Source organism: Lutra lutra, chromosome 9, assembly GCF_902655055.1.
Source record: "Lutra lutra chromosome 9, mLutLut1.2, whole genome shotgun sequence".
Taxonomy (NCBI): Eukaryota; Metazoa; Chordata; class Mammalia; order Carnivora; family Mustelidae; genus Lutra; species Lutra lutra.
Window position 1 is genome coordinate 20,124,835 of NC_062286.1, and position 14,142 is coordinate 20,138,976.

At 43.6% G+C, this 14,142-nt stretch overlaps 1 protein-coding gene across 13 annotated transcripts in view; it reads right to left on the reverse strand.

Annotated features, from left to right (window-relative positions):
* The window catches only part of DTNB (dystrobrevin beta), a 238,112-nt gene extending 224,551 nt beyond the window's left edge, over nucleotides 1–13,561 (reverse strand). For 4 of the 13 annotated variants that reach the window (XR_007130044.1, XM_047745318.1, XM_047745314.1 and 1 more), the window contains exons 1-2: nucleotides 13,346–13,560; nucleotides 26–129 (exon numbers count right to left, since the gene is read on the reverse strand). The gene's annotated coding sequence lies outside the window, so the exon portion shown is untranslated. Of the gene's footprint in view, nucleotides 1–25; nucleotides 130–13,345 lie in introns of all 13 variants that reach the window. The other 9 variants (XM_047745316.1, XM_047745315.1, XM_047745313.1 and 6 more) reach the window with 4 other exon arrangements.
* Nucleotides 13,562–14,142: the final 581 nt, after the last annotated feature.

The window sequence follows — 14,142 nt, forward strand, 5'->3', positions numbered from 1 at the left end:
GAGATTGTCACTAATTAGTACTTACTTAGTGTAAAGAGTCAAACTTCCCTGAAAGAGAAGTCACGTCCTTGCTTATTTCAGGAAAATTCTTCACTATCCTTCCTCTAACACTTCTTCTTTTCTCTTCTCCTTTAGATTTATAAAAAAAAAAAAAAAAACCCAAGGAAAGTAAATGTTGGTGAAACCCTAAGATTTTCTTTTTTACAAATGTGAAAAAGGTCTCTAGGTTTCAATAAAAAAAAAATTCAAAACTGTACTCCGCTACTACAAAGAGCTCTGGATAGCTACTACAATGACCTCACAGGACCGTGGTAACCATTAATAAATTATGTAAAAGATTTAGCGTAATGCCTGGCACAAAATAAGAGCCTAATAAATATTAGCTCCTCTTATTATTATCATTATTGATCTTGTTATGTAACTACCCTCTTGGAAGATACATAGACTAGAATTCTATAGGCAAGACTCCTTCCTAATTTACAATTCTTTTGATTTATTTAAAGGTACAGAAATATTAGGGCACCTGGCTGGATCAGTTGAAAGAAGATGCAACTCTTGATTTTGGGGTCACGAGTTTGAGCCCCATGTTGGATGTAGAAGTTACTAAAAAAATAAAGTAGACTTTAAGAAAAAAATAGTGGTATAAAGGCATAGACTTGGAAGAAGAGTAAATACTTTGTTATCAATCCTTTGCAATATTTTAATTTGGAATAGAGGAAAGGTTCTAACAAAAGTGAAAGGAGGTATGTAGGTAGAAATGCAAAGTGTCCAAAGAATCAGAGAAAGAATGTGATAGAAAGTAAGCCACTGAAAGAAGAAACATGTGCCAATAGTGTGCTTAAGACACGCCTCCTAGTTTCTCCTAAAACCTGCTATGGGTTGCTTAGTTAATAAGAGGGAATTTTAGCTCTAGGCACGGCTACTAAACTACTTACCTAATGAGGAAACACTAAAAGCATATGAATAAAAGGTACACTCTTGAAAGGACATGGAAAGTTCTAGTTTTCAGTCATATTTCAGAAAACATATCCTTGCTAGTTATGTCTATAGTTAAGCTTATCCCTAGAGACCTTTTTTTTTTTAAAGATTTTATTTATTTATCAGAGAGAACACAAAGCAGGAGGAGCGGCAGGCAGAGGGAGAAGCAAGCTCCCCGATGAGCAGGGAGCCCAACATGGGGGTCCATCCCAGGACCCCAGGATCATGACCTGAGCTAAAGGTAGATGCTTAACCGGCTGAGCCACCCAGGCGACCCTCTGAAGACTTATTTTTGAAAGAAAGATATTAAGAATGCCCTTTTCAAATGACTTTGGAACTAATGAAAAGAAAATAAAACCAATTAAATAGCAGTGTGCAATGGTGGCTCCCTGGCTCAGTTGGTCAAGCATGCAACTCTTGATCTCAGGGGTTGTGAACTCAAGCCCCACAACGGGTGTGCAGAGTACTTAAAAATAAAATCTTAAAATAATTAACAAATAGCAGTGTGCAGCCTTCACATCAAAATCCAAGATGTTAACAATTCCTTCTCCATGTTCTCGTATCTTTAATTTCAGTTAACATATTGGTAGTGACACTTATGAGCTACAAAACACAAAGCAAAACAATGGAGAATCAGAATGGGAGGACTTAGAAATGACCTAACCCAGACCCCAGATTTTGAGCATCCAAATAAATGTCTTGTCCCAAGTGACAGTTATACTTCACAATAAAGAAATGGAAACAGAGGGGCGCCTGGATGGCTCAGTTGGTAAAAAGGCTGCCTGCAGCCCAGGTCGTGATCCCAGGGTCCTGGGATCATGTCCTGCATCAGGCTCCCTGCTCAGTGGAGAGCCTGCTTCTCCCTCTCTCTCTGCCTACTTGTGCTCTCTCTCTATCTCTCTGTCAAGTAAGTAAATAAAATCTTTTTTAAAAAAAGAAAAGAAGGGGTGCCTGGGTGGCTCAGTGGGTTAAAGCCTCTGCCTTTGGCTCAGGTCATGATCCCAGGGTCCTGGGATGGAGCCTCGCATCAGGCTCTCTGCTCAGCGGGGACCCTGCTTCCTCCTCTCTCTCTGCCTGCCTCTCTGCCTACTTGTGATTTCTGTCTGTCAAATAAATAAATAAAATCGTTTAAAAAAAAAAAGAAAGAAAAAGAAATGTAAACAGAAACCCAGAACCCCTAACTCTTGGCCCATTAAACCACCTTTCGATATTAGTATAAAATGTAGTAAAAATTATAAACCAACATGAACAAGACAGTGCAGCAGGAAAAAAAAGGTAAATGATGAAAACAAGCAAATCACAGAAGAGGAAATCTAAAAGGCCACTAAAAACATCCAGCAATATTCAACCTCACTAGTAATCAGTAAAAACTATTAAAAACCAAAGTAAGATTATATTGTTCTTCCAGCAGATCTGCAGCAAACATTAGAAAGCCTAATAACACTAAGGGTTGACAAAGCAGGGAAGCAACAGGAGCCACACACCCCTGCTGTGAATGTTAACTGGTAAAACCACTCAGAGCGGAACTGAGTGATACCCACTGAAGTTGAAGATGTGCATGGCACACGAGCCAGGGTTTTCCTCCTAGGAATATGCTCTAAAAGACACGCATGTGTGCACCAGGAAGTGTGGCAGGAGTAGTCACTGCAGCATTATTTGTAATAGCAAAAAAAAAAAAAAAAAAATCCAGAAGAAACGAATTGCCAATCCATAGGAAACTATAAAAGTAAATTGTGACATAGTCAAAAAATAAAATTCTACTCTGCCAAGATGAGAGTGGTACAGCTACTTTTATCCACATACATGAGTCTCACAATATTGAGAGGGGTGAGAAAAGATAAATTACACAAATAATTAATATTGTTATCATAAATTTTAAATGCAAAATAATATACATTTAGGGCTATTTCCATATGTAGTAAAAGCATGAAAATATGCACAGGAATGAAAAGCATCGAATCCAGAACAGTAGTTGCCTTGAAAGGGGAAGAGAATGCAAGTGGGAAGGAGTAACATGAGGGTTCAACCTCAAAAGGAGCCCGGTTTCTTGAGCATTGTGTACACAGGTATGCACTCTTTTATCCTCCATAACTTTTTGAAGGTCAGTGTTTCATAATGTTCACAAAATTAAAATAAATTCAAGGTCCAACCAAAATAGTTTACTCCAGAGCCCACATGCTTACCCAGGACACTACTCATTCTATGTTTCTTTTTTTTTTTTTTTTAAGATTTTATTGATTTATTTTGACAGACAGAGATCACAAATAGGCAGAGAAGCAGAGAGAGAGAGAGAGAGAGGAGGAAGCAGGCTCCCTGCCAAGCAGAGAGCCTGATGCGGGGCTCGATCCCAGGATCCTGGAATCATGACCTGAGCCGAAGGCAGAGGCTTTAACCCACTGAGCCACCCAGGCGCCCTCATTCTATGTTTCTTTAAGAAAGATTTAGTCATTATACGAAATCCCTCAAGATGTAAAACATCAGACTGGGACAGAGCAATCAAGTACCTAACTAAAGAAAAAGTCTCTTAAGGAAATCATACTGGAGACACAAAGCAGTCCTGTCGTCCTGCTCAGGAATCATGTGGCTAAGCCAAAACACAAAACTCAAATTGAAATGGACCAACAGTCTTTTATTATTTTTTATTTTTTTTTAAGATTTTATTTATTTATTTGACAGAGATCACAAGTAGGCAGAGAGAGAGAGAACAGAGAGCCCGACACGGGGCTCAATCCCAGGACCCTGGGACCACGACCCCAGCCAAAGGCAGAGGCCTTAACCCACTGAGCCACCCAGGTGCCCAACAGTCTTTTTTAAAGACAGCACATGGAAAGGACTTTGAAGTCTGCCCTGGGTTCTAATACCACCCAGGTCACTGATCAGCTGTGTGGCCCTAAAGAAGTTTTAACTTCTCTGAGCTCAGTTTCCTCACCCTTATACTCGAGATACCATAGCTAGCTTCCAAACTTGTAAAGATTAAAGAATAGTCCTTATCTATGAAAAGCACCTGATACACTAGAGTCTCACAATAAATAATATTATTACTTGCAGAAGAAAGTCTCTCTCTGGCAAGAGGAGACAGAGTAGAGAGAAAAGTTAAAAGGAAGGAGTAAAGAGTCTACAAAAAAGAAGCGAGGAAGAAGTTGGAATGGCTAGGAGCGGAACAAATCCTGTAGAGTCCCAGAAGTTACCAAAAAAATTGCTTTAACTGAGGACTATTTCATTATAGTGAAGCTTAGTTACAAGAATATTTAGCCCAGACCTGATGATTACAGCATTTCAGTCCTGTATTAGCTTATTTTATACAAAAATTCAAGATCAAAATTTGTTTTTCTAAAGATTTATTTTGTTAAAAATGCATTATCAAATAAATCATATACAACATATGTTTCTCTCAGTTATCTATAACTCAGAAAGTTGTCTGTCCTCTTATATTAAGGAGAAAAGTGATAATTCCAACAAATGCAAAAAAAAAAAAAAGTCAACAACCAATAAAAACACAAACGAGGGGTACCTGGGCGGTTCAGTCAGTCAAGCGTCTGTCTGCCTTCAGCTCAGGTCATATCTCAAGGTCCTGGGACTGAGCCTGGGGCTTCCTGCCCAGTAGGGAGTCTGCTTCTCCCTCTTCCTCTGTCCCTGCTCATGTTCTCTCTCTCTCTCTCAAATAAATAAATAAACTTTTAAACACACACACACACACACGCAAACCAGGACACCTAGCTGGCTCATTCGGAGAAGCATACAACTCTTGATCTCGAGGTTGTGAATTCAAGCCTCACGTGGGGTGTAGAGATTACCTAAATAAATAAAACTTAAAAAAAAAAACAACTAAGAACAGATGAAAACTTCCATAAATTGACAAAAGTAATCTACCAATAACTTTCAGTAAGTATCATATCTAACAGTGAAACACTGGGAGCATTCTCATTCAGGAAAAAGATAAAAATGCCTATTATCATCACTGCTAGTCAACTTTTGTGCTGGAGGGTCCAGGCATTGCAATAAAACAAACAACAAAGTAAGTGGTATGAAGATTAGAAAGAAGCCTGGTCAATTAAATCTTCTAATCAAAGTAGCCCAGGAAGTAAACGCTTTGATGCATCCCCTGTACTCCAAATATACACCAATAGATTAAAATATTTTTTAAATATATTTTTAAGTGACTTGGGGCACCTGCCTGGCTCAGTGGGTAGAACACACGACTCTTGATCTCAGGGTTGTAAGTTTGAGCCCCACGTTGGGTATAGAGATGACTTTAAAATTAAACCTTAAAAATAAATATACATATACACACATATTTTTTTAATGGCTTAAGCAGGCTCAAAAACAAGATAAAACTCCATTTGGATCAGAAACAAAACATATACACAAATATGTGAGCAGGGCTGAAGCTATAGGCTTGCTGGATGCTGAAAGCAGAAGCAGGTGCATACCTTCTGCAGGGCGACAGTGACACAAAATAACAGAGGCGGAGAAACAGGAGACATCTGAGCTACGCTCCCCGCTTGAAGCCAAGGAGAGGCTGAGCTGAAAGGAAGCTACAAAATATCACCGCCAGTCTGTGCCTAGAGCTACGGTTTATATAACGCTCTAGGCCTAGAAAAGTGGGAAGAGAAAAACACAGCCTCATGACCAGGAACTGAACCAAGACATTCACACACTCTGTGAATCGATCTGAAATAGCCCCAATGATCTCCAAGAGTAGGAACCCCCCAACCCACCACTACTGTATCTGATTTCTTGACTATGGTCCAAAAAGTCGATGGGAACACCTGAGGTATTACCAGAGAAGGGTGAGCACAGAAATGAGGAAAACAAAATCAAAAGCACTCACACTCGAATGAATCTGTAAACAAAACTTCAAAAGACATAAAGAAATATAATGCTAAGAAAGATAGCCAACAGGGGCGCCTGGGTGGCTCAGTGGGTTAAGCCGCTGCCTTCGGCTCAGGTCATGATCCCAGGTCCTGGGTTCGAGCCCCACATCGGGCTTTCTGCTCGGCGGGGAGCCTGCTTCCTCCTCTCTCTCTGCCTGCCTCTCTGCCTACTCGTGATTTCTCTCTGTCAAATAAATAAATAAAATCTTTAAAAAAAAAAAAAAAAGAAAGAAAGATAGCCAACAAAAGCAACGATTCGAATATGAATTCATTCCAGATGAAGTTTAATTTTAGAGAATAGGCTCACAAAGACTTATTTTTTAAGTACATTTAGGGTGCCAGGATATAAATTTCTTTAATTAGGGGCCCCTGGGTGGCTCACTGGGTTAATCCTCTACCTTCGGCTCAGGTCATGATCTCAGGGTCCTAGGATCGAGTCCCACATCGGGCTCTCTGCTCAGCAGGGAGCCTGCTTCCCCCCTCTCTCTCTGCCTGCCTCTCTGCCTACTTGTGATCTCTCTGTCAGATAAATAAATAAAATATTTTTTTAAAAATTTCTTTAATTATGGGGAATACAAAACTGTACAGCCACTTCAGAAGGCAGCGAGGCCGTTTCTTATAAAGCTAAACATACACTTACTGTACAATCCAGCAAAAATGTTCCTACGTATTTACTGAAAAGAGTTGAAAACCTGTGTCCAAACAAAAACCTGAACCTGAATATTTAGACATTTTACTCATAATTGCCCAAAACTGGAAGTAACCAAGACGTCCTTCAATAGGTAAATGGATAAAGAAACTGGTACCAGAATACTATTTAACAATAAAAAGAAATGCTACCCCGGTGTTTACAGCAGCATTATCAATAACAGCCAAACTACGGAAAGAGTCCAAATGTCCATCAACTGATGTGTGGATAAAGAAGATATGGTATGGGGCGTCTGGGTGGCTCAGGGAGTTAAAGCCTCTGCTTTCGGCTCAGGTCATGATCCCAGGGTCCTGGGATCAAGCCCCGCATCGGGCTCTCTGCTCAGCCGGGAGCCTGCTTCCTCCTCTCTCTCTGCCTGCCTCTCTGCCTGCTTGTGATCTCTCTCTGTCAAATAAATAAATAAAATCTTTAAAAAAAAAAAAAAAGATATGGTATATACATGGGAATACCACTCAGCCATTAAAAGAATGAAATCTTGCCATTTGCAATGACACGGATGGAGGTAGAGTGTATTACACTATGCAAAATAAGTCAGTCAGAGAAAGACGAGTACCATATGATTTCACTTGTGTAATTTAAGAAACAAAATGGATGAACATATGGGGAGGGGGATAGAGAGAGAAACAAATCTTGAGATACTCTTCACTAGAGAGAACAAACTGAGGGTTGACGAAGGAGGTGTGGGGGGATGGGAAAGAGGGGTGATGGGTATTAAGGTGGGCACTTGTCATGATGACCACTGGGTGCCGTATGTAAGTGATGAACCACTGAACTCTACTCCTGAAGCCAATATTGAATTGGATGTTAACTAGAATTTAAATTTTAAGAAGAAAGAAATGAGCTATCAAGCCAAGAAAAGACATAGAGGAACCTTGAATGCATATTGCTAAGTGAAAGAGAACAGTCTGGACGACAATACTGTATGATTTCCAACTGTATGTCATTCTGGAAAAGGCAAAACTATAGACACAGTAAAATAATCAGTAGTTATCGGAGCTCAGGGGGAGAGAGGAAGGAATGAATAGAGGGAACACAGGGGATTTTTAGGGCAATGAAATTATTCTGACAGTGTGATGACATTACATGAACTGTCACGTGCTGACATTAATGATGCAAGACATTTTGCATTTGTCAAAATTCACAAAACACAAAGGACACAAAGAGAAGCCTAATATATCCTATGACCTTAAATTAGTAATAACGTATCAACATTGATTCATCAATTATAACAAAGGTACTACACTAAAACAAGATGTTAATAACAAGAGAAACTGTACATGGAGAAGAAGGGGTATATACTCTCTACTATCTACCCATTTTGATCATATTCAGTCACGTATATGATTTTTTTTAAAAACCATGGATATTTGGGTATATACAAAAAAGAATGGAAAACAGGGACCTGAGCAGATATTTGAACACCCGTGTTCATAAGAGCATTATTCACAGACAAAAGATAGAAACAACCCATGTCCACTGATAGATGAATGAATGAACAAATGTGTACATACATGCAATGGAAGAGTATTTAGCCTTAAAAAAGAAGGAAATCCTGACAGTTGCTACAATATAAATGAACTCCAAAGACATGCAAACTGAAATAAGCCAGACAAAAGGACAAATATTGTATGATTCCACTTGGCATGAGGTACCTGGAGTAGTCACATTATAGAGACAGAAAGTAGAATGGCGGTTGCCAAGGGCTGAAGAGAGGTGAGACTAACGAGGCGGTGTTTAATGGGTACAGAGTTTCAGGTGGGGAAGATTAAAAAGTTCTGGAGACGGAAAGTGTTCCACAACAACGTGAAGGTACTTAATGCCACAAATGTACATTTACAAATGGCTAAAATGGTAAACTGTATGTCATGTATATTTTACAATTTAAAAAATGAGACAAGGTGCTGAAAAACTGGTTATCCAAATGGTGGGTGGGGGAGGCCTCCTTCATTATACCACATAGAAATTCCACATGGAAAGCAAAACTTTAAATTTTTTTAAATTTACATTACAAAATTACAATTTAAATCTACACCCAATGTGGTGCTCGAACTCACAACCCCAGATCAAGCGCCACATGGTCTTCCGACTGAGCCAGCCAGGCACCACTTTTTTTAATTTTGGAAGAAAATATAGAAATATAGAATTCATACCTGGAGTAGAGAAAATTTACTTAAACCAAACACACACAGGGGTGTCTCGGTGGCTCAACTAGTTAAGTGCCTGACTTTGGCTCAGGTCCTGATCTTGGGGTCCTTGGATTGAGCTCTGCATCAGGCTCCCCACTCAGCAGGGAGTCTGCTTGTCTTTCCTTGTCCATCTCCCCCTCCCTCTGCCCCAATGCACACTTGCTCTCTCTCACTCTCAAATAAATAAATCTCAAGGAAAAAAAAAAAAGACACAATAGAATCTTTTTTTGAATTTAAGGGAATTTTTTTCATAAATATAATATTAAAATCTTAAACTTCCATACAAAGACTCTACCAACCATGGGGAAAGGCAAGCCTCAGACTAGCAGCAGGACGCATCTGCAACACAAGAATCAACAGCCAAAGTAACACAACAGTCTGTTCCTCAGTGCACGAAGAATGAAAACTGTAATTTAAGTCTCCACAACTGAACATTACCTAGCAGTTAAAAAAAAAAAAAAATTTAACCAGATCCACAATTTCATGCTTAAATCTCCTGAATTAAAATATAAAATGCGCACCCCCTTGGCAATTCTACTTCTTCCATTCACTGCGGCAATGTCTGAAATGGCAAAGAGCTTAAATGGCCTTTAATGAGGAGACGATTAAATAAACTATAGTACAACACACATACCACATAAGAGATCATGTTTTAGTCAAGAAAAATCGGGTAGATACCTACGTTCCAACATGGGAAGATCTCGGACATTTTGTTAGGGGGGAAATGTTGCAGAACAATGTACAGTATCATGTCAGTAACTCAGGGGTAGAGGGAAATTCTGCTTTTTTTCTGTACTACCTATAAATAGATGAAAATGCAAAGGTCTGATAACCGCAATTTCTGTAGAAAAGGGAGTGGGCCAAGGGGACATTTATTCCATCTGTATTATCTGAGTATTTTATAAGTGTGTGCTCATGAGCCATCCACAGCGCTGCAGTACACAGCCCCACAGACTGTGCCGGAGACAACTCCAGGAGGTATGTCTGCAGGGATGCTGCTAGGAAGGGCACTCCCTACAGGTGGGTGATACACATCCTGCCCAACTAGACACCACAGCCCTGATGCTTGTGTAACTAGAAGTAAGTAAAGTGAGAGGGGTGAACTATAAACCAGCATGAGGGAATTTTCTGGGATGATGTAAATTTCTATATCCTGATTGGGAGAGTGGTTACAAAGCATATATACTTTTCAAAACTCATCCAACTGTACACAGACATCTGGGCATTTTTTTAAAATATTTTATTTATTTATTCGACAGAGAGAGAGATCACAAGTAGACAGAGAGGCAGGCAGAGAGAGAGGAGGAAGCAGGCTCCCCGGTGAGCAGAGAGCCCGATGCGGGGCTCGATCCCAGGAACCTGGGATCATGACCTGAGCTGAAGGCAGAGGCTTAACCCACTGAGCCACCCCGGCGCCCCTGGGCATGTTATTGTATGTCAACTACACATTCATAACGTTGATTTTAAAAGAAACATAAAGGGGCGCCGGGGTGGCTCAGCGGGTTAAGCCTCTGCCTTCGACTCAGGACATGATCTCAGGGTTCTGGGATTGAGCCCCGAATCAGGCTCTCTGCTCAGCTCGGCGGGGAACCTGCTTCCCCCTCTCTGCCTGCCTCTCTGTCTACTCGTGATCTCTGTCTGTCAAATAAATAAATAAAGTCTTTTAAATAAATAAATAAATAATAAAAGAAACATAAATATACAGATAAATTACAGTATCACTGGAGAACCTGGAATAAGGCACCCAAATTTAAAGGACTAGGGTACCCCCAAACAAGAACTGATGGACTCCTGCTGGCTGTACTCTGAAACTAAAGAGAAATTAACTTAGTTCTTCAAGGCTTACAGCACAAGATTAATCTATATTAATATTACCCTTGTTTTTTATATGTGGACATGAGGGTCCTTAAAAGATTTCTATTAAAGTCATAATTTTTTTTAAATAAAGTCATAAAATAAAAGTTAACTTGGCATTCTATTGGTTTTTTTTTTTTTTTTTTTTTTGATCTATTTATTCATGAAAGGCAGAGAGAAAGAGGCAGAGGCAGGGCACAGGGAGACGTGGGACTCAATTCCAGGACCCTGGGATCATGACTGGAGCCAAACGCAGACATTCAACCGATTGAGCCACTCAAGCGCCATGTTGGTTCTAAGTCTAATTTTCTAAATAGAAAATCTGTCTCTCATGCACAGTGGACACTCAAAAACCTTGCCAGCACACCTTTAACTATGTAACCCTCTCCAAAGGTAATTCCACTTATGTATGATAAAAATCCTCATAGAACTCATAAAAGGTCAAGTTTTAATTTGGCAGACAAAGTAATCCAACAGGCACTGCAAGCCCAGGCACTGAAACAGCAGCTGGGAATTGGAGAGCCCAGAAATCCAGCCACAGCAGACAACAGGTAGAACTGCAACCCTTACAGGAGAGCAGAGATACATTCTCTTACTGCAGATGGAAGATCCAAGAACCAGGATAAAAGAGGAAAAAGTTTAGTTGCCTAAACTAAAGTACTCTTCTTCCTCAAGTGACAGAAAAGAGAGGGGCAGAACTGGATGATTTGAAGCAGTGTCCCAAGGAGTAAGCTCCCACTGGCCAATATGCAATCAAGATGTGGCAGGGTGGTCACCACCTTAGCCACTGCTTTAAATCCCCAGACCTAGAAACCTGGGTTACCTTACATGACAAAAAAGAAGAAGAAGAAGAAGGAGGAGGAGGAGGAGGAGGAAGAGGCGCCTGGGTGGCTCAGTCGTTAAGCATCTGCCTGCATCTCAGGTCATGATCCCAGGGTCCTGGGAGGGAGCCCCACATTGGGTTCCCTGCTCAGCGGGAACCCTGCATCTCCCTCTCCCTTTGCCTGCTGCTCCCCTGCTTATGCTGTCAGATGAATAAATAAAATCTTTTAAAATAGTAATAAAGGGGCACCTGGGTGGCTCAGTGGTTAAGCCTCTGCCTTCAGCTCAGGTCATGATCTCAGGGTCCTGGGATCGAGTCCCACATTGGGCTCTCTGCTCTGCAGGGAGCCTGCTTCCTCCTCTCTCTCTCTCTCTCTGCTTGCCTGTCTGCCCACTTGTGATCTCTCTCTGTCAGATCAATAAAATCATTAAATAAAAAAATAAATAAATAAAATAAAATAGTAATAAAAAGGGGCACCTGGATGGCTCAGTCATTAAGGGTCTGCCTTCAGCTTAGTTCATGATCCCAGGGTCCTGGGATTGAGGCCCACCCCCCCACCCCCCCCAGGCTTCCTGCTCAGTGGGAAGCCTGCTTCTCCCTCCCCCACTCCCCCTGCTTGTGTTGCCTCTCTATCACGGTCTCTGTCTGTCAAATAAATAAAATCTTAAAAAAAAAAAAAAAAAGAAGAAGAAAAGAAAACATATTTCAGGAAGAGAGGAAGTCCATCAGCCATCCCTAACACCAAAGTAATTAATACTGTTTCTTGTAAAATACAGCAAAACCTTGCTTGGTTCATTCATTGACCCAATAACTATTTTTTGCCTGACTGCTGCGGGCCAGGCACTGTTCTCGACATTGGGGATTTAGCAGTGATAGCCACGGAGCTTAATTCTAGGAAGGAAAGAAGGGAACTTCTTTTCTCTTTCCAAATTTCTTCTTCCCTTCTTCCCCTTTAAATGTTAAGCAGAACTGCCTTCAAAACTCTCCCAAATTTCTCTCACAAGCTCCTCTGACTCTTCTGCTTTATCCCCAAACCAAGCAATTTTTGGCTCCAATCTCCCAACACTGGGAAAGGACCAAAAAAAAAAGACCTCAAATGAATGAAGTATGAGGTGAAATTCAATGCCACTTTGTATTCTACACGCAAACCTTCACTCCCAAATTGTCAGCACCTACATAGCAAATTACCGTTGTGTTTTACACTATTTCGTGTCCCCAGTGCTGACCACGGTTCTATAACCCAAGGTAGCTAATCAATAAACGTCTGCTAGAAATGCGAGAAGGTCTTCCTAATCCCAAGGCCTGGCACAGGAATTTAACAGCAAGCATTTGTTAGCTCCATCCTGCCTCCTCTCAGGACACCTTCCTTTCAAAGGTGACCTCGGTGCACAGGTTCACTGTTAGGCGCCTCGGTAGTGTTTGGGGGTGATGTGAAATACATTCCCTTCCCTCTGCCAGGGCCTAACTGCCTCACCTGCCCTCTGCCAGGACCTGCCTCCTGCGCCCCTAACAGCACCTAACGCACAGCCTCCCCCCAGCAAGCTGGGCTCCAGCAGCATCAGCCCGGCGCCCGCACCCCCGGCCCCGCGCCCTGCGGCCAAGGTGCGCTCGGGATCCCGGAGACCCCCTCCCCGGCCCGGCGCTCAGAGCCCGGCAGCGCCGGCCCAGGGCTCCGCTCCATCCCCTCGGCTCGCCCCTCCAGGGCCGGGCGCGCGGCACCGTCTCCCCTCGCCGTGCGCGCGGTGCAGCGGCCCCGGCTCCCCGAGCCCCGTCCCCGCCGCTCCCGGCCCTGCACCCCCGCAGGCTCCGGAGGTCCCGGCGCTGCGCGGGCTCCTTCCCGCTCCTCGCCGGCGCGAGGCTACAGCACCCCGCTCCTCTCCCGCAGCCCACGGCCGCCGCCGCGAACCCCCACCCCACTCACTTCCCGGCCGGAGCTGGGGACGTCGAGAAGGTCTCGGACGGCCGCAGCCTCCTCCGCCTCCTCCGGCCCGGCCCGGGCGGCTGAGGTGACGGCGGTGCCCGCTCAGGCCCCGGAGCCGCCCCCGCGGCGAACGTTCTCAGGCGCTCGGCTCGCGCCGTTTCCCCGCCCGGCACGCGCAGCAAGCCCGCCCCCGGCGCGAGGGCGCGAGGGCGCGAGGGCGCAGGGCGGGGGGCGGGCACGCGCCGCCTGCGCGAGCGCGCGGCCGGGGGCGGGGCTTCCGCCTTGCCGAGGAGGGGGCGGGCAAGAGGGCCGGCCGAGTTCCCTCCGAACCCCGCCCCCTGCAGAGGAGCGGGAGCCGCCCCCTGCCCCCCACCCCCAGCCCCAGCTCGCCAGCGGACGTGCGGACGCGCGGGGGAAACCTGCCCGGGTCGGGCTAGCCCCGCACGCTGGAGGCGGGCGGCGGAGGTGCGTTTCGATTCCACAGGTATGTGCCGGGCAGCTGGATACTCGGCGCGCCGTGACTGTAAGGTAAAGAATGCAAAGAACCACGCCATGAATCATTCATCCGCGCCTCGAGCAAGAGATCTTACCCTGAGTGATTTTTCCAAATTAATTCAACTCAGCGAGGGTTTACTGAGCACCGACTCCGCGCCTAGCCCTGTACCAGGTGCTGTGTAGGTACACCGTCACGGTCACGGCCCCTGGTCTCGAGGTGCGCATAATTTAGTGCAAAAGCAGCCGTGTAAACAACCCGGTCTGATGACCCATGCAAAACCAAGCCACATGGAGATGCTATG